Raw genomic sequence first — 23,225 nt, forward strand, 5'->3', positions numbered from 1 at the left:
TTCGAGATATCAAAAATCCGTCCGCAATTTAGCATCCTCAAAGTCTTGACTACATGTACACCGAGTTTGGAGGGGCCACAGTGAATTCTCTAGGAGGAGTATTTCACATTCCACAGCAAGCGTTTTCCAAACAACCCATAATAGCCGACTTCCTGTTGAGCTGGCGTAAAACTTGACCGGGAGAAAGTTGTTCGGCACAATGAGATCTATATGTGTACCGAGTTTCATATTAATTCATGCAAGCGTGTTTGATATATGGACCAAGTTTAAGAACCCCGTTCAAGGGGGCGCTGTTGAGCCCCCCAGCCACGCCCGGGTACCAGCTTCAGCCCGGCCCTGATGGCCGTGGGTTCTGACCTGTGTGCAAAGTTTCAAGAGTTTTCGAGCACGTTAAGGGTCCCAAAAGCCCCTGAAACCTTGAAAACAAACATTAAACTCAACAGACAAATCCCTCCCACCCCTCACAAACACAGAGACAGACAGAGAGAGAGAAAATTCTCCAGAAAATCCACATTCAAACCAAAATATCTGAGTTCCTGGTGGTCTGAGGTTATGACTGTAAATTAGAAAGTTGTCCGGCTTGATAAGAACAATACACCTACCAAGTTTTGTGATTCTAGGAAAAACTAAGCCCCCATTTTTGACTAAAGGTGGCGCTACTGAGCCATTTCACCACGCCCGTTTCTGAAACTTTGCACATGTCTACGGGCTAATAAATGTGATGTGTCTGTCGAGTTTCATGCATTTTCAAGCATGTGAAGAGTCTCAAAAGCATCCGAAAAGAATATTAAAGTTTAATGCGTTGCCATGGCAACAGTATCTAAGATATCAATAATCCTTTCACAGGTCTACATCTGCCGTGTGTCTACATTATACACATAAAGATTTAAGCAAATCGGGTAAAAATAAGAGGGTGATTTCAAAGCATTTTGAAAGTGACACACTTCCTGTTGCCAGTTGGTGGCGCTATAACTTTGACTCACAAATTTCACATCCATGTGATCGGCCTCTTACAACTAACACACTGCTGAAGTTTCATCAAGATCAGTTAATGTATGCAGAAGTTATAACACACTTCCTGTTTGAATTATTCGCCATAAATTCGTTTCCTTGCCACGGCCAAACCGTTCGAGATATCAAAAATCCGTCCGCAATTTAGCATCCTCAATGTCTTGACTTCATGCTGACCGAGTTTGGAGGCGAATGGATGAATTTCCTAGGAGGAGTACATCAAATTCCACAGCATGCGTTTCCAAACAACCCATAATAGCTGACTTCCTGTTGGTCTGGCGTAAAACTTAGAGCACGAAAGTTGTTCGGCCCGATGAGGTCTATATGTGTACCGAGTTTCATATTATTACATGCAAGCGTGTCTGATTTATGGACAAGTGTTCGGATCCCGTTCCAGGGGGCGCTGTCGAGGCCCCCTGCCACGCCCGGGTACCAACTTCAGCCCGGCCCTGATGGCCGCGGGTTCTGACCTGTGTGCAAAATTTCAAGAGTTTTCGAGCATGTTAAGGGCCCCAAAAGTGCCCGAAAGGTTGACAAAATAATAATAATAATAATAATAATAATAATAATAATAATAATCCTACCGAAAACAATAGGGCCTTCGCCCTTTCAGGGCTTGGGCCCTAATAATAATAATAATAAATAATCCTACCGAAAACAATAGGGCCTTCGCCCTTTCAGGGCTTGGGCCCTAATAATAATAACAAATAATCCTACCGAAAACAATAGGGCCTTCGCCCTTTCAGGGCTTGGGCCCTAATAATAATAATTAAAGCTGCAAGCAGCGATGAAAAGGGCCCTCGCACCCCTGCCACCGCCACCCGGCGCCTTTAGGAAAGGCCTTAAGATTACACTCACCAAATTTGAAGAGGATCAGATCAAAACTGTAGGAGGAGTTTGTTAAAGTACAACATCAGGAAATGGCAAAAACTGCACAAAATCTGAGAGGAAGTTCAAAATAGCTGACTTCCTGTTGTGTTTAGGGCTACGCTCCAAGAGACTTTTTTGTAGGTATTGGGTCATTACATGTATGTACCAAATTTCATACCTGTACGTGAAACGTCGAGCCGGGGCAAAATGTAGGGGCAATAATTAAGCCATTTTGCCCCACCCAATTTTGAAAACCACATCACACGTACATTTTCACCACTTCTGAAGCGTGTGCAAAGTTTCATGATTTTTCAAGCACGTTTTGTATTTGCCACACTTCCTGCTACCAGCAGGTGGCGCTATTGCTATAACCAAATATGAGCATGGTCATGTGTTCAGGACAGGACTCTTATCAAACATGTGAAGTTTGGGGCAGATTGAAAATTGTATGCCTAAGTTACTGCAGGCTGTCTGTGGTTGCCTAGCAACATCGGAACTGCAAGCAACATTAATATTGAACTTATCTGATCATGCATATCACCAAAAGGCCGAAATTGGGTGAACATTTGTCAGGCCCCCGAGGGCACATCCTTCGATGAAAACTCTAGATCTTCGCAATTTAACGTCGCAAAGGCCTTCAGATTACACTCACCAAATTTGAAGAGGATCAGATCAAATCTGTAGGAGGAGTTCGTTAAAGTACAACATCAGGAAATTTTGAAAAATGCCCAAAATCCAGGAGGAAGTTCAAAATAGCTCACTTCCTGTTGTGTTTAGGGCTACGCTCCAAGAGACTTTTTTGTAGGTATTGGGTCATTACATGTATGTACCAAATTTCATACCTGTGCGTGAAAAGTAGAGCCGGGGCAAAATGTGGGGGCAATAATTTACCGAATTTGCCCCACCCAATTTTGAAAACCATATCACACGTACATTTTCACCACTTCTGAAGCGTGTGCAAAGTTTCATGAGTTTTCGAGCATGTTTAGGCCCTCTAAAAACCGATTCACTTTGGAGAAGAAGAAGAAGAAGAATAATAAACGGAGCAAAAACAATAGGGTCCTCTCACCATCGGTGCTCGGGCCCTAATAATAAACGGAGCAAAAACAATAGGGTCCTCGCACCATCGGTGCTCGGGCCCTAATAATAATAATAAACGGAGCAAAAACAATAGGGTCCTCTCACCATCGGTGCTCGGGCCCTAATAATAATAATAATAAACAGAGCAATTCCAAGAGGGTCCTCACACCATCGGTGCTCGGGCCCTAATAATAAACAGAGCAATTCCAAGAGGGTCCTCACACCATCGGTGCTCGGGCCCTAATAATCCTAACGAAAACAATAGGGCCTTCGCCCTTTCAGGGCTTGGGCCCTAATAATAAACAGAGCAATTCCAAGAGGGTCCTCACACCATCGGTGCTCGGGCCCTAATTAATAACAAAATCACACTCTTTGTTTTCCAGACAAACACCGAACCTAATTAACTTTAATCCTCCTAGACCTTAACCAATCCTGCACCTAACTCCAAAACTGTTGCACCATATCACAACAGAAGAAGATGTGCACTAAACTTTCAATATTTGTTTCACAAAAAACACTTAAATTTCAATCTTACAAATTCATTTGCAGGATAAATCTGGTTTAAACTCGTTTAAGTTCACCTTAGCTTTAGGAGGGAGGGGAAAGACAAATCATTTTTCCTAATTTTTTTAATTTCAACCATATCAAAATCTTTAAGCATGTATTCCCGTTTAATTGGGTTTGGGTAATAAGCCTGTAAAATACAACTTCTAATGACTCTATTTGTACATTTTTATTACAGAAATCATAACCTTCTAAGGAGAGCTTCCTCAGTTCTGGGGAGATTTTAGAGTACGTCTTCTTTGACCATTAACCTTAAAGGAATTGGCAAACTTTATATATCTGCTATTCCAAACTGGAGTGTTGTGAGGCGTGAAGTCATGTTTGAACACTAGCTTCCAGTAGAGCAGCACTGGCTGATGGAAGGCTGGAGGTTTAACTGGTAACGAGGGGCACTCAAAGTCACAACATAGCCAAAAGTTTATTCCCCCCAGTCTGTTAAAGATAGCATTGGGGACAATAAGGTTTTTAACCATTTCAATTTCAAAACACCATTCATAATGTCTAAATCGATCATATTCACACCACCGTCTTCATGTTTCTTAATCAGGTCATCCTTTCTTATGTACGGACACTTATTCCTCCAAATACATTTAAGATTCACCTTATTTATTAGTTTAATCATTCATGTCGATATGGGCAAGGAGAAAGCAGGATAGATGAGTCGGGACAAACTTTTTTTCCATTTTAGATAAAAGAACCCTTCCAAAGATTGTAAGATCCCCTGCAGACATCTGTTTATTATGGACTTACATTTATCTGTTAGTCGACACATTCTTATTCTCCATAACATCTTTATCTTTAGAAATAATAATCCCCAGATATTTAACTTCCCTTTTAATTTGTATTTTAGAAAATGACTGCAAAGGAAACTCATGCAATGTCAACATTAATGGAATAAATAATAATGGTGAGCTCCCACATCCCTGACGAATCCGCCTTTTAATTGGAAATCTTGAGCAGGTTTCCTAGAGCTATTGATTACATTATATAACATTTCAATTAAGTTTATACATCTCACTCCAAAACCAAAATGTTGCAAGGTTTTCAAAATAAAAGGATGCTCAACAGCATCAAATGCTTTGTAAAAATTAAATAAAAATAAGAAACCCACTCTCTTGGTCTAAAACTAAAATCTAAAACCAATCTAATATGTGACCCTGCATCACTGAACCAGTCACGAGTCACACGTATATTTGTGGCAATAGGCAACAATACATTGTATGGGTCAAAATTATAGATTTTTCTATTCAATATTTTTGAATATTCGTGAGACGGCTCCCTCTGGTGGCTGGAGGAATGGGCTTCTATAAGGTGTGGTCAGGATCGAGGTGAATATTCAGGAGACGGCTCCCTCTGGTGGTTGGAGGAATGGGCTTCTATAAGGTGTGGTCAGGATCGAGGTGAATATTCAGGAGACGGCTCCCTCTGGTGGCCGGAGGAATGGGCTTCTATAAGGTGTGGTCAGGATCGAGGTGAATATTCGGGAGACGGCTCCCTCTGGTGGTTGGAGGAATGGGCTTCTATAAGGTGTGGTCAGGATAGAGGTGAATATTCGGGACGGCTCCCTCTGGTGGTTGGAGGAATGGGCTTCTATAAGGTGTGGTCAGGATCGAGGTGAATATTCAGGAGACGGCTCCCTCTGGTGGTTGGAGGAATGGGCTTCTATAAGGTGTGGTCAGGATCGAGGTGAATATTCAGGAGACGGCTCCCTCTGGTGGTTGGAGGAATGGGCTTCTATAAGGTGTGGTCAGGATCGAGGTGAATATTCAGGAGACGGCTCCCTCTGGTGGCTGGAGGAATGGGCTTCTATAAGGTGTGGTCAGGATCGAGGTGAATATTCAGGAGACGGCTCCCTCTGGTGGTTGGAGGAATGGGCTTCTATAAGGTGTGGTCAGGATAGAGGTGAATATTCGGGAGACGGCTCCCTCTGGTGGCTGGAGGACCAGACGGCTCCCTCTGGTGGCCGGAGGAATGGGCTTCTATAAGGTGTGGTCAGGATCGAGGTGAATATTCGGGAGACGGCTCCCTCTGGTGGTTGGAGGAATGGGCTTCTATAAGGTGTGGTCAGGATAGAGGTGAATATTCGGGACGGCTCCCGAATATTCACCTCGATCCGGACTCGACCGCCAAAAATAAACGTGTTCGAGCGTGGGGAATGATCGCGCAGGGTTTGAATGAGCTGGTGAGTTCCCGTTTCCTCGCGTGTAGATCTGTTATCCTCTGGTGAATGTCATTTACTGCGCGCGCCAGCATCAGTTGTGCGCTCCGTTAATTTTGTCATTGATTTGCTCAATAGCTCCAAATTAATAAAAAAACACAATATATTGACCCGCGTTCTGTTTTCTATCATGCGTTGTGCACGTTTGCGATGACGTACGATGCACGCAAACGCACCAGCGTTCGATAGAATCAAGTTGTGCGTGAAACCAGACCAACGCTGTGGGGGACGCCGGGAACAAACGCGCTCGGGCTCGGACCACAGCAAACCAGCCCAGTGTGAAAGCAGCCTGAGACTCGTTAGCAGCCAGCGTGAGAAAGCTCTGGAGAGCTTTAGTGGACTTAACCCGGATTTCCACCAACTGCGGAACGGCTGCGTGTCGGCTCCCTGCTCCGTCGTCTTTCAATTCCCACCAGGTCCGGATTTGTTGTGGAACGGCTGCAGCCATTACTGACAGCTGAAGTCACGAGGACCCACAAGATCTCGCAAATTCACGTATGATCGCACGATATAAGTGCTGAATCCGGCAAAAATAGAAGCTCTGCGTATCTGCTCCGGTGCTGCGTTCCAGTCCAAAATTGTCATGCCCTTCACTTGCTAACTTCCCTCCGTCTTGTTCACTTGGATGTATGTCACTGCGAGTGCCCACTACTGGCGGAAACTGCAATGGGCTGAACTGGAACGTCCTAAGCCCTTGATCACATGGAATCAGCTATAGAGTTGATGTATTATTTACATTTGTTTTCCCTTTAAGAATGTGTTTAATGCAGCATCCAAATGTATATAGGTGTTTGGGTTGTTTTCAATTAAAAAAAAAAGAATTAATATATCATAGAGTTGTTTGTTGTGGTTATGATTAGATGAGATATGTGGTGACGTCACAATCGTACTGCATTGTGGGACATATAGGTGCCTGAAGTGTACATGTGAAGTAGACTCGCTCCCTCGAGGGTCTGTCCATATAAACTTCCCTCATCCACTTCACGAAGTGGAACGCACTTCAAAATGGCGGCGGGGATTCCACCGAGGGGAAGTGCTTAGGGAAGTTCGCAAGTGCGTGTCTAAAAATGGACTGGAACGCAGCACAGGATCGCCGGAGTCGGAATGCAGCCGTTCCGCAGTCAGTGAAAATACACACATTGACTTTAATGGAAACCTATTGACTCCGCTGCCGTTCTGCAGTTGCAGAAAATTAGGGGTAAGGCTGCTTTCACAATGGGCACGTTTGCTGCGGTCCAAGCCCGAGCGCGTTGATTGCCAGTCGTTCACACTTCACAGAACAATCAGTCGTGACCATACATAAACAGATGCGACATCGCTTGGCTATCGTAAACAATCACTATATTGATGGTCGATTCAGACAGCAATCCGCCTCCAAAAGCAATCGTTTGTAGGCTATACATAATGTACTATCGCAACAATGGCCAATCATTCACGCAAAAGACAGCATTTAATTTCCAAAAACAATCGATCGTCTCAATACCTACATAGATGGTGTCCACCCATATAGAACGAGCATTACTGTGATTCTGCTGCTGTTCTCTTTCTTCACTGATTACTAACCAGATTGACTTTATTTCTGTCAGACGTCTACAGAATCTCTTATGGAGAATCAACAGAGGTTTAGATGTTGATGAAAGTTCCCATGATGGAGGTGTTTGCTTTAGTTGAGCTCTTGACCTTAGCTTGGCTCTTCTTCTGGCTGCTGTAACTGTGTGTTTGTAAGATACAGTCGTTATGACAAAACTATCAAGAGAAACGCTGTGGATATTCTGGTATTTATGATGATTACATAATCAGCATTGAATATCGTGGGTCACAGATCTCATCTCAACTGATCAAAAGTGTGTTAGTTCATTAAATGCATTTAAATATTCTATTACAAACACTGTGATACTGTAACATGAGGTAACACACTGTTGTGGTATATAGATTGTGCAGAGAACACACTGGTAATACTTTGATTTGTGTGGAACTATTTACATTGGCAAAATAGAGCAAAAACAGTCAATTGCCTGAAGCTAAAATTGAAGTCACCTAATATTAACTTCCTTTTTATTAATCTCTTGAATAAAATCAATATGACATTTGTAATCAGAAAACAACACACTTGCTCATGTGGAATTGCTAATAAATATTAAAAACAAGAACTCATACAGGGACATGTTTTTGTCTCATATCTTGAATTTTGGGCATTTTTTTCCTTTGTTGTGAGGTCAGTTTCAAGTCAAAAAGGTGAAGCATAGCAAAGGCTGCCACTGCTCAGTCACTAATTGTTCATGTTTAATTGAACAGATCTGATGTAACCAAAAGGAGCACTTATCACACTAATGGGCTTCTATAAGGTGTGGTCAGGATAGAGGTGAATATTCGGGAGACGGCTCCCTCTGGTGGCTGGAGGAATGGGCTTCTATAAGGTGTGGTCAGGATCGAGGTGAATATTCAGGAGACGGCTCCCTCTGGTGGTTGGAGGAATGGGCTTCTATAAGGTGTGGTCAGGATCGAGGTGAATATTCAGGAGACGGCTCCCTCTGGTGGTTGGAGGAATGGGCTTCTATAAGGTGTGGTCAGGATCGAGGTGAATATTCAGGAGACGGCTCCCTCTGGTGGTTGGAGTAATGGGCTTCTATAAGGTGTGGTCAGGATCGAGGTGAATATTCAGGCTTCACCTTTTTGACTTGAAACTGACCTCACAACAAAGGAAAAAAATGCCCAAAATTCAAGATATGAGACAAAAACATGTCCCTGTATGAGTTCTTGTTTTTAATATTTATTAGCAATTCCACATGAGCAAGTGTGTTGTTTTCTGATTACAAATGTCATATTGATTTTATTCAAGAGATTAATAAAAAGGAAGTTAATATTAGGTGACTTCAATTTTAGCTTCAGGCAATTGACTGTTTTTGCTCTATTTTGCCAATGTAAATAGTTCCACACAAATCAAAGTATTACCAGTGTGTTCTCTGCACAATCTGATTACCACAACAGTGTGTTACCTCATGTTACAGTATCACAGTGTTTGTAATAGAATATTTAAATGCATTTAATGAACTAACACACTTTTGATCAGTTGAGATGAGATCTGTGACCCACGATATTCAATGCTGATTATGTAATCATCATAAATACCAGAATATCCACAGCGTTTCTCTTGATAGTTTTGTCATAACGACTGTATCTTACAAACACACAGTTACAGCAGCCAGAAGAAGAGCCAAGCTAAGGTCAAGAGCTCAACTAAAGCAAACACCTCCAGCATGGGAACTTTCATCAACATCTAAACCTCTGTTGATTCTCCATAAGAGATTCTGTAGACGTCTGACAGAAATAAAGTCAATCTGGTTAGTAATCAGTGAAGAAAGAAAGACAGCAGCAGAATCACAGTAATGCTCGTTCTATATGGGTGGACACCATCTATGTAGGTATTGAGACGATCGATTGTTTTTGGAAATTAAATGCTGTCTTTTGCGTGAATGATTGGCCATTGTTGCGATAGTACATTATGTATAGCCTACAAACGATTGCTTTTGGAGGCGGATTGCTGTCTGAATCGACCATCAATATAGTGATTGTTTACGATAGCCAAGCGATGTCGCATCTGTTTATGTATGGTCACGACTGATTGTTCTGTGAAGTGTGAACGACTGGCAATCAACGCGCTCGGGCTTGGACCGCAGCAAACGTGCCCATTGTGAAAGCAGCCTTACCCCTAATTTTCTGCAACTGCGGAACGGCAGCGGAGTCAATAGGTTTCCATTAAAGTCAATGTGTGTATTTTCACTGACTGCGGAACGGCTGCATTCCGACTCCGGCGATCCTGTGCTGCGTTCCAGTCCATTTTTAGACACGCACTTGCGAACTTCCCTAAGCACTTCCCCTCGGTGGAATCCCCGCCGCCATTTTGAAGTGCGTTCCACTTCGTGAAGTGGATGAGGGAAGTTTATATGGACAGACCCTCGAGGGAGCGAGTCTACTTCACATGTACACTTCAGGCACCTATATGTCCCACAATGCAGTACGATTGTGACGTCACCACATATCTCATCTAATCATAACCACAACAAACAACTCTATGATATATTAATTCTTTTTTTTTTAATTGAAAACAACCCAAACACCTATATACATTTGGATGCTGCATTAAACACATTCTTAAAGGGAAAACAAATGTAAATAATACATCAACTCTATAGCTGATTCCATGTGATCAAGGGCTTAGGACGTTCCAGTTCAGCCCATTGCAGTTTCCGCCAGTAGTGGGCACTCGCAGTGACATACATCCAAGTGAACAAGACGGAGGGAAGTTAGCAAGTGAAGGGCATGACAATTTTGGACTGGAACGCAGCACCGGAGCAGATACGCAGAGCTTCTATTTTTGCCGGATTCAGCACTTATATCGTGCGATCATACGTGAATTTGCGAGATCTTGTGGGTCCTCGTGACTTCAGCTGTCAGTAATGGCTGCAGCCGTTCCACAACAAATCCGGACCTGGTGGGAATTGAAAGACGACGGAGCAGGGAGCCGACACGCAGCCGTTCCGCAGTTGGTGGAAATCCGGGTTAAGTCCACTAAAGCTCTCCAGAGCTTTCTCACGCTGGCTGCTAACGAGTCTCAGGCTGCTTTCACACTGGGCTGGTTTGCTGTGGTCCGAGCCCGAGCGCGTTTGTTCCCGGCGTCCCCCACAGCGTTGGTCTGGTTTCACGCTCAACTTGATTCTATCGAACGCTGGTGCGTTTGCGTGCATCGTACGTCATCGCAAACGTGCACAACGCATGATAGAAAACAGAACGCGGGTCAATATATTGTGTTTTTTTATTAATTTGGAGCTATTGAGCAAATCAATGACAAAATTAACGGAGCGCACAACTGATGCTGGCGCGCGCAGTAAATGACATTCACGAGAGGATAACAGATCTACACGCGAGGAAACGGGAACTCACCAGCTCATTCAAACCCTGCGCGATCATTCCCCACGCTCGAACACGTTTATTTTTGCCGGTCGAGGGGCGGGACTTACTGTTTTAATAACCTCAAATGTCATTGGTTACTTCCCCTTTTCCGAAAGTCAGTTGTGATTGGACGCCTGTCCAATGACCCGTAATTCACTTGACTTCAGACATGATATTTGTTTTTTTTTATTTATATTAATGTGTAATGTGATTTAATGCATTGTTAATATAAAATAGATTCTTACCAGATACTTTATTAACAGAAAGTCGTACTAGTGATTGCATTGTGTTGTTAAGAGATATTTACTGACTGTAATGACGCATTTCCATGGTTATTAGCATTGTAAATCTACCAAAATTCCTATACATTTTTACATTTTACATAATTTGTGTTATTGGCATTAAAATATCTAAAAGAAATTGGAGAAAAATGGGAATGCAAAGTTCACCACTACATTACCACTACACTCCCTTTCACCACTATTAACGTTTACCCAACCAAAATTATACTGGATCTGAGAACCTCAGAAAAGTAAAAAGTGTCCATTAAATAGTTGTAAATATAACAAGGGCTTTGGATGAAAGATACATACTTGTTTATATCAATAAGCAAGAGTTTTTGTGTAAGCTTTTTGTTATCATCCTGTGTATTACTATTATGTCCATTTTGAGTGTTTCATTAAATTTTCTATTAAATGTAAAAGGGGTTCTGGCAGCATGAATGCATTTTTATTTTTGTAGATATTATATGTTCAGATGGGGTGTAATCACTCATGCTGTGTACTGTACTTGCCTCATACTTTCTCTTATTTGGTTATTCGCTTACAAAAAGTTAGATGATTAAGATCACTATATAATGTTGTAATATCTACTTTGCTAGGTTTAGAAGGATTCATTGTTATCACAAACAATCGAAGACAGTAGTACAGAACACAACGTGTGTATTTTCTGTGCAGTGCTGCAGGAGGGGCGTTTGTCTCAAAAACACCAGGCTGGGTAGTCGGGTAACTTAGGGGGGTTCGGGAGTGTGCTCCTCCGAGAAAATTTTGATTTCTTGGACCTATATATGTGTATTTTAAGGTGTTTGAAGGCCAAAAAACTGGATGACAATAGCTTTAAAAGCATGTTAGCAGTAGCATAAATGATTGCAGGCAGAGAACAGATTCTTTAAACATGAGAATGAGGATAAATGTTGCAATGAATGATCCACACTACAAAATGTTAATCTGTATTGTCAACATTCAAAACTATTTTAACTCTTCCAAAAATGTTGTTTTTGCGTACTAACTCTACACACAAACATAAAATGATTAGCCCACATACACACCAAACTACACACAGATATGGATTATGTAAAACACTACTATCTTGTGTCTTTTGCTTGTTCAGTGTGCAGTGGAGTGTACAGGAGTTTGTCACATGTACATGTGTGCGCACAAATACACTGTATTATACAGGATGTTTGATTAATGTTACAGTTATTGAACTGAACTGAATCAACACTGAAGTGACTATGAACTGAATATTGACACTATTGGCTTGTTAGCCAAGCTGCTTCTCAGGCGCTTTTTTTAATTTGTTACTATTGTGAAGCTGCTGTGAAACGATATATTGTAGCTCATATATGTATATACGGATCTACACACACACACACACACACACACTAAATATGCAAAAATGCCAAGTCAGAAACTCAACTAAACTATTTCTAAAGCGCTGTGTGAGTGTGTGTGTATGTATGCATGTATCTGTAGTATCCACACATAAATATATATATAAATACATACATATATATATATATGCACTATAAACAGAAATTAAAGGGGGTAAAAATAATTTCTTTCTCAAAACTGAGTTTTGATCTCTATGTGATCAATTTATGTATTTTCAGTATTTTATGTGTTTTCACGCATGATCATTGGGTGTAGGTCGTCAGTAAATGAGTGTGGCATGTAGAGAACTGTGTTTAGAGGTTTGCAAAAAGTTTTTTTTCAATTTCAAACTGATTGTAAAGCGCATAATGTGCTTGCAGTTTTGCAGACTTGGTCTGAAGATTCAGTACATGAGTGAATGGTAAGCATTTTGAAAAAACTGTCATCTTTATGAAAATATTTATTAGTTAGTATCTTCAACATACATGAATTTTTTTTGTGTGTGGCATAAAAGGCATACACACTGTATATGAAAATAGAAAACGTTAGAAAATAGAAAACGGAGAGAAAACTTTCTTGCACATTTGCATTCTTCTACATTACACAATGTTAATAATGAATAATTAGCCTATATATTTTTCAAGAATGTACAATTACAACATTTCAATAAATCACTAAAGAGTTAATATATGAGTATGTATATATAAAATAAAGAGCATGTATATTCTAAAAGAAATCTAAAAGAAATATGTTTTCCCCCATCTCAAATCAAGCCATTCGACCTAGTGACATCACACAGTCAGACGCCCCTCCCACGATTTGTGATTGACAGCAGCGTTTCAACACAGACCCGCCCTCGTGAGCGAGCTGTCAATCATAGTCCGCATTGTTGATACGCTGGAGCACTGTCTATGAGCAGAATGGCTCTAAGCGATTGTGGTGTTCTGTTCTTGGGTGTAATGAGGAACACAGCATCATATTGATGCTCCTAAATCCGAACCGCTGAAGACGCAGTGGCTGAGTTTGTTTTCAAAGGGAATATTTCCCACGATCAACGTCAATGCTTTCATGTTTGCGCGAATCATTTCACACACCAGACTGCTTTATAAACGAGGGTCAGTAAAGCTGGTTTTGCTAAGAAGCTGCTCCTGAAAAAAGGATCGGTACCAACTATTCGTGTTCCTGCTGCACCTCCAGAAGAAGAAGTGAGTGTAACGTTTTATTAACCTTTATATTAACCTTTATATTAATCTTTGCAAATCACTTGCTGCAAGCTTCACGATGAATGTGGCTGTTTACACTCAGGTACATTACGGCATGTTTTCTATGTACGACGTTCTCAATATAATTCATAATCCCATGTTTATAATGAACAACGCGTTATGATTATTGTGTTATTGTGTTACGGTATCTGCACAGAACAGAGGGGCGGAGTCAGCAAAGCTCATTATCATTTAAAGACACATGCACTGAAACGGCGTGCTGAAAACAGCTGTTTTTGACCAGGTAAAATGAGTGTTTTCTTACAATACTAATGAGAATTTTTAATTAAAGTATATTACAAACTTTTAATTTAGACCCTAAAGAATCATATTAGCTTATACAAAAATGACATTATATGACCCCTTTAACACGCTGAACACACACTGATGCTTTATAGAGTCTGAACTGAACCTGTGAGACTCAACAACACACACTCCTGTGAGACTCAACGACACACACTCCCGTGAGACTCAACGACACACACTCCCGTGAGACTCAACGACACACACTCCCGTGAGACTCAACGACACACACTCCCGTGAGACTCAACGACACACACTCCCGTGAGACTCAACGACACACACTCCCGTGAGACTCAACGACACACTCCCGTGAGACTCAACGACACACACTCCCGTGAGACTCAACGACACACTCCCGTGAGACTCAACGACACACACTCCCGTGAGACTCAACGACACACACTCCCGTGAGACTCAACGACACACACTCCCGTGAGACTCAACGACACACACTCCCGTGAGACTCAACGACACACACTCCCGTGAGACTCAACGACACGCACTCCCGTGAGACTCAACGACACGCACTCCCGTGAGACGCAACGACACACACTCCCGTGAGACTCAACGACACACACTCCCGTGAGACTCAACGACACGCACTCCCGTGAGACGCAACGACACACACTCCCGTGAGACTCAACGACACACACTCCCGTGAGACTCAACGACACACACTCCCGTGAGACTCAACGACACACACTCCCGTGAGACTCAACGACACACACTCCCGTGAGACTCAACAACACACACTCCCGTGAGACTCAACAACACACACTCCCGTGAGACTCAACCACACACACTCCTGTGAGACTCAACCACACACACTCCTGTGAGACTCAACCACACACACTCCTGTGAGACTCAACCACACACACTCATGTGAGAGAAGCATAGTAGAGCGAGTCTTTAAAGGAGAACTTGGTAACTTTTTTAACTTAATAAAACTGTCTAGAAATCATTTGGATGGTTAAACAACCTGTTCTGGTGATATTGGTGACTTTCCCCGCTCCCCCCAGCGTTCCCAGGCGGGTTCCCATTGCTTTACGGCAATTCTACATAAACACACACGCATGTATGATGTATAACCCACCTCGGTAGACATAGCTCCACACGATACAGTCGGCTTGCTCCGATCAAAACACACGCACATGAGCAGCGGTAGAGAGGGGGAGGAGGCCGCCGCAAGTGAGTTTTTTACGACCGTGTTGTGAAATATACGCCCCCCAACAGCTGTAGGGGGAGCTCGTGGGGAAAACATGCGACAACAAAAGGAAAAATCAGCGAAGAAGTGACTAGAGTTCGCTAGAGTTGCCGAGTTCTCCTTTAACATGTTGAACACACACTGATGCTTTATAGAGTCTGAACCAAGCGGCAACCTCCCCGTCTCTCTCTTGAAACCAACACGGAAGTGAGTTAAACTGCAATTCATTGACTAGCCGCTTGAGGCTGTTGTCAAAAGGGAGTCAAATCTGTATCTCCCCCATGTTAAAATGCCAAATTTTACAGCAGAAAAAAACGTGTTTACAGCCTGGTGTCTGTATGTGGCTTTGGTCTATACAGCTAAGTTTGCCCTTCATGACAACTGTGAGGGGTGTGAATTTTTTTATAACTCATCCGTTTAGTTGATTAATATTTAAAGTTCTGCATAATTAAGGGTGTGGCGTGGCCACTTGAGTGACAGGTGGATTGCCGCTGATGTCAATGCTAGCCGTTTGTCTGCTGTTAGCCGTCACTTCACCTCAGCAAATTTTAGCTGCTGAACTTGCCATCTCTGCAGTGTTTGTGCTTTTTTTCGGGATTATTTCATACAATTTAATACACCCATTACTTCGCCCACGGCTTTGGATTCCATCGTTGTCGTCGAGTATCGTTCGAGAGAACAACCAGCGCTGTATTTCAGTTGTTTTCCTCTGTGAACATGCACTAATGGATGTCTGACAATTTCGTTGCTTTTTGGGGTTTTCAGATTTAAAAACGTCAATAAAGGCTCGTTCGTTCTGCTCTCACGGAACAGATATAGATTATAATATGCTTATGTACCGTCAGATGAAATCATGCAGGCGTCGGCGCTTTCTCCGTCCATGCAAAAAATGCACATCCTTGAATGAGCGCGGATTTTCTAGCGCATTTACTTGATCTTCATAGGCAATGTATCTATGATTTAACCCATTTGAGAGGCGGCCAAAATCAGAATTTAAAATGTACTGAATAAGCTCTCCACGAACTTGACGAGCGATGCCGCGCTGACGGACCATAGACTATAAAAAAAGTGACTGACATGCTATGCACAAATCACTGTCACACACACACACACACTCAAGAGTAATATTAACTTAAGTTACTGCATAATACATTTTCAACTAGCAGAATAGTACAGAATCACGATACACAGTCTCACTTGTAGCCATGTCTTTTAACTATTATAATATTTCGAAGGGCAAAAATAGGAACTTTTAATTGGCTTTACATCATCAACTGTCACTATAGCGCGAGGCCCTGTGCAGTCGCGACTTGGTACTGTAAGCAGCATAACGTTATAGCATTACCTCCCCAGCCTGAGCTAACCATAGACAGTATATGAGCTAACTCGATCACGTCGAGCTAGGTGGTGATTTCAGATAGACAGGCTCCTGAGCTCCACTCACGCCCCGCCTCTTTGCCCATTTTCTGTTATCCGGGAGTGACGCGAGGTGACGCGAGGCCAAGATGGCGACGGCCGGCTCCGCCCACTTTAGGCTTCAAAAACGGTCTTCAGAAACCTACGGGTGACGTCACGGATACTACGTCCATATTTTTTTACAGTCTATGGTCTGAACTGAACCTGTGAGACTCAACACACACACTCCTGTGAGACTCAACAACACACACTCCTGTGAGACTCAACAACACACACTCCTGTGAGACTCAACAACACACACTCCTGTGAGACTCAACGACACACACTCCTGTGAGACTCAACAACACACACTCCTGTGAGACTCAACAACACACACTCCTGTGAGACTCAACAACACACACTCCTGTGAGACTTAACAACACACACTCCTGTGAGAGAAGCATAGTAGAGCGAGTCTTTAACACACTGAACACACACTGATGCTTTATAGAGTCTGTACTGAACCTGTGAGACTCAACAACACACACTCCTGTGAGACTCAACGACACACACTCCTGTGAGACTCAACAACACACACTCCTGTGAGACTCAACAACACACACTCCTGTGAGACTCAACAACACACACTCCTGTGAGACTCAACACACACTCCTGTGAGACACAACGACACACACTCCTGTGAGACACAACAACACACACTCCTGTGAGACACAACAACACACACTCCTCTGAGACTCAACAACACACACTCCTGTGAGACTCAACAACAACAACACACACTCCTGTGAGACTCAACAACACACTCCTGTGGGACTCAACACACACACTCCTGTGAGACTCAACACACACACTCCTGTGAGACTCAACAACACACACTCCTGTGAGACTCTACAACACACACTCCTGTGAGACTCAACACACACACTCCTGTGAGACTCAACACACACACTCCTGTGAGACTCAACAACACACACTCCTGTGAGACTCTACGACACACACTCCTGTGAGACTCAACGACACACACTCCTGTGAGACTCAACACACACACTCCTGTGAGACTCAACAACACACACTCCTGTGAGACTCAACGACACACACTCCTGTGAGACTCTACAACACACACTCCTGTGAGAGAAGCGTAGTAGAGCGAGTCTTTAACACACTGAACACACACTGATGCTTTATAGAGTCTGTACTGAACCTGTGAGACTCAACAACACACACTCCTGTGAGACTCAACAACACACACTCCTGTGAGACTCAACACACACACTCCTGTGAGACTCAACAACACACACTCCTGTGAGACTCAACAACACACACTCCTGTGAGACTCAACGACACACACTCCTGTGAGACTCAACAACACACACTCCTGTGAGACTCAACAACACACACTCCTGTGAGACTCAACAACACACACTCCTGTGAGACTCAACAACACACACTCCTGTGAGACTCAACAACACACACTCCTGTGAGACTCAACAACACACACTCCTCTGAGACTCAACAACACACACTCCTGTGAGACTCAACGACACACACTCCTGTGAGACTCAACAACACACACTCCTGTGAGACTCAACAACACACACTCCTGTGAGACTCAACAACACACACTCCTGTGAGACTCAACACACACTCCTGTGAGACACAACGACACACACTCCTGTGAGACACAACAACACACACTCCTGTGAGACACAACAACACACACTCCTCTGAGACTCAACAACACACACTCCTGTGAGACTCAACAACACACACTCCTGTGAGAGAAGCGTAGTAGAGCGAGTCTTTAACACACTGAACACACACTGATGCTTTATAGAGTCTGTACTGAACCTGTGAGACTCAACAACACACACTCCTGTGAGACTCAACGACACACACTCCTGTGAGACTCAACACACACACTCCTGTGAGACTCAACAACACACACTCCTGTGAGACTCAACAACACACACTCCTGTGAGACTCAACGACACACACTCCTGTGAGACTCAACAACATACACTCCTGTGAGACTCAACAACACACACTCCTGTGAGACTCAACAACACACACTCCTGTGAGACTCAACAACACACACTCCTGTGAGACTCAACAACACACACTCCTGTGAGACTCAACAACACACACTCCTCTGAGACTCAACAACACACACTCCTGTGAGACTCAATGACACACACTCCTGTGAGACTCAACAACACACACTCCTGTGAGACTCAACAACACACACTCCTGTGAGACTCAACAACACACACTCCTGTGAGACTCAACACACACTCCTGTGAGACTCAACGACACACACTCCTCTGAGACTCAACAACACACACTCCTGTGAGACTCAACAACACACACTCCTGTGAGACTCAACAACACACACTCCTGTGAGACTCAACAACACACACTCCTGTGAGACTCAACACACACTCCTGTGAGACTCAACAACACACACTCCTCTGAGACTCAACAACACACACTCCTGTGAGACTCAACGACACACACTCCTGTGAGACTCAACAACACACACTCCTGTGAGACTCAACAACACACACTCCTGTGAGACTCAACACACACTCCTGTGAGACTCAACAACACACACTCCTGTGAGACTCAACAACACACACTCCTGTGAGACTCAACAACACACACTCCTGTGAGACTCAACGACACACACTCCTGTGAGACTCAACAACACACACTCCTGTGAGACTCAACAACACACACTCCTGTGAGACTCAACACACACACTCCTGTGAGACTCAACGACACACACTCCTGTGAGACTCAACAACACACACTCCTGTGAGAGAAGCATAGTAGAGCGAGTCTTTAACACGCTGAACACACACTGATGCTTTATAGAGTCTGAACTGAACCTGTGAGACTCAACACACACACTCCTGTGAGACTCAACAACACACATTCCTGTGAGACTCAACAACACACACTCCTGTGAGACTCTACAACACACACTCCTGTGATACTCAACAACACACACTCCTGTGAGACTCAACGACACACACTCCTGTGAGACTCAACAACACACACTCCTGTGAGACTCAACAACACACACTCCTCTGAGACTCAACAACACACACTCCTGTGAGACTCAACAACACACACACCTGTGAGACTCAACACACACACTCCTGTGAGACTCAACACACACACTCCTGTGAGACTCAACAACACACACTCCTGTGAGACTCAACACACACACTCCTGTGAGACTCAACAACACACACTCCTGTGAGACTCAACAACACACACTCCTGTGAGACTCAACAACACACACTCCTGTGAGACTCAACAACACACACTCCTGTGAGACTCAACGACACACACTCCTGTGAGACTCAACGACACACACTCCTGTGAGACTCAACAACACACACTCCTGTGAGACTCAACAACACACACTCCTGTGAGACTCAACAACACACACTCCTGTGAGACTCAACGACACACACTCCTGTGAGACTCAACAACACACACTCCTGTGAGACTCAACAACACACACTCCTCTGAGACTCAACAACACACACTCCTGTGAGACTCAACAACACACACACCTGTGAGACTCAACACACACACTCCTGTGAGACTCAACAACACACACTCCTGTGAGACTCAACAACACACACTCCTGTGAGACTCAACACACACACTCCTGTGAGACTCAACAACACACACTCCTGTGAGACTCAACACACACACTCCTGTGAGACTCAACAACACACACAACACACACTCCTGTGAGACTCAACAACACACACTCCTGTGAGACTCAACAACACACACTCCTGTGAGACTCAACAACACACACTCCTGTGAGACTCAACGACACACACTCCTGTGAGACTCAACGACACACACTCCTGTGAGACTCAACGACACACACTCCTGTGAGACTCAACGACACACACTCCTGAGAGACTCAACGACACACACTCCTGTGAGACTCAACGACACACACTCCTGTGAGAGACTCAACGACACACACTCCTGTGAGACTCAACAACACACACTCCTGTGAGACTCAACAACACACACTCCTGTGAGACTCAACAACACACACTCCTGTGAGACTCAACGACACACACTCCTGTGAGACTCAACAACACACACTCCTGTGAGAGAAGCATAGTAGAGCGAGTCTTTAACACGCTGAACACACACTGATGCTTTATAGAGTCTGAACTGAACCTGTGAGACTCAACAACACACACTCCTGTGAGACTCAACAACACACACTCCTGTGAGAATCAACAACACACACTCCTGTGAGACTCAACAACACACACTCCTGTGAGAATCAACAACACACACTCCTGTGAGACTCAACAACACACACTCCTGTGAGACTCAACAACACACACTCCTGTGAGACTCAACAACACACACTCCTGTGAGACTCAACGACACACACTCCTGTGAGACTCAACAACACACACTCCTGTGAGACTCAACAACACACACTCCTGTGAGACTCAACAACACACACTCCTGTGAGACTCAACAACACACACTCCTGTGAGACTCAACGACACACACTCCTGAGAGACTCAACAACACACACTCCTGTGAGACTCAACAACACACACTCCTGAGAGACTCAACAACACACACTCCTGTGAGACTCAACAACACACACTCCTGTGAGACTCAACAACACACACTCCTGTGAGACTCAACAACACACACTCCTGTGAGACTCAACAACACACACTCCTGTGAGACTCAACAACACACACTCCTGTGAGACTCAACAACACACACTCCTGTGAGACTCAACGACACACACTCCTGAGAGACTCAACAACACACACTCCTGTGAGACTCAACAACACACACTCCTGAGAGACTCAACAACACACACTCCTGTGAGACTCAACAACACACACTCCTGTGAGACTCAACAACACACACTCCTGTGAGACTCAACAACACACACTCCTGTGAGACTCAACAACACACACTCCTGAGAGACTCAACAACACACACTCCTGTGAGACTCAACAACACACACTCCTGTGAGACTCAACAACACACACTCCTGTGAGACTCAACGACACACACTCCTGTGAGACTCAACAACACACACTCCTGTGAGAGAAGCATAGTAGAGCGAGTCTTTAACATGCTGAACACACACTGATGCTTTATAGAGTCTGAACTGAACCTGTGAGACTCTTGCATGTACGTGTAACTGTTATGATGCAGAGCAGGAAGCAGGAAGCAGGATCCAGAGGCAGCAGTGTTTTTATTAAATAAACTTGAATTATGACAAAGACTAAGAATAAACTTGAACAAAGACTAAGACTCCAGGGGCTCGTTCTTCGTACGTTGCTTAAAACATCCGAGATCAAATGAGACATCCAAGATGATTTCATTGTGCTAATCGTGATCCGGCTAATTAGGTTCTTCGAACACACTTGCCGGATATGATTAGTATCGCTGGATTGAGTTATCTGAGATAATTGCGCGTTCATGCGCTGGTTAAAAGGGGATATGTGTCGATAGTAGAAACATTGATCAGCAACGCTGCTATTGGCTGCTCAGTGTGGCCAAAGAGCGCGCTCAGTTTTTCTCCTCCGCAGAGCAAGAACTAATAGTCGAAGTTTATTCGGAATTTTAATGTTTAATCAAAACGCCAGGGAACACCTCATAGTCTGCAAAAGCCAGGAGAGAGGGCTGGCAAAAAGTAGCAGACAATTTAAATCCGTTAGAAGTGGCCATGTTAGATGTTTTTATCACTTATTAGCCTATATTTTTGTATTTTAATAATTGCATAATTACTTTGTTCATTGTAATGTCAGAGTCACCACACTAGAACATGGGAACAAATAAAAGTGAAGTACAAAAATATTCTACATAATGGTAATTTTTAGTTATATTATAGTCTCTTTTATAAAAGGCACTGTTAAATAAATGGTGTTCTGTTTATAAAAGCAACCAAGAAAAAGGCTGAGAAAAAAGAAAATATCTTAGTAGCCTACACTGTAAAATAATTTTTGCTGCATTAAATTAAGGCTGTATAGTCATTTCAACTGTTAAAGGTCCCATTCCATGGATTATTTTTATTATTTTATAATGTTTCCAGGGGTGCCCTTATAATGTTAGTATGTTTTTTAGATCAAAAATTGTTATAATTTAGAAATAAAAGGCATATTTCCTAGCCTGATTTCATTCCCTGGTTTGAACACTCTGTTTGAGGGGGCGTGTCTGCTGTGAGACTTCAGTGTAAACGCCCTCTGCTGTGATTGGCTGACATGCTTGCATATGAAATATCTGGCATTACATGTGGAACTATCTGGAAAACTTTTACTATTACAGCTATTATACGTTTTTACTATTACAGCTATCGGGATTAACGAATCGTGAGAAGTTTTTTAAGTATTTAGATCTATTCCCATCAGATAAAAGGTTGCAGTTATGAGCATTGAGCAGATGACAGCCTGTTGATCGCGTGAAAGATCTTATCATTGCAACACAGTTTCTGCACTCTCACTAATGATTTCACCAATGCAAACATGAGGCATATAAATACAGTAAGAGCTTCGTTGTGCAGTGTAACAGCGTCATTGATTTCATAACGAGTTTTGGCAAGTGTCCAGATAAACTTGCGCTGTGTGATTGACAGCAGGTTTGGCCGATTGGAAAGGGATTGTTCTTTGATCGCT

Source organism: Squalius cephalus (genome assembly GCF_949319135.1).
Source record: "Squalius cephalus genome assembly, chromosome: 7".
NCBI lineage: Eukaryota > Metazoa > Chordata > Actinopteri > Cypriniformes > Leuciscidae > Squalius > Squalius cephalus.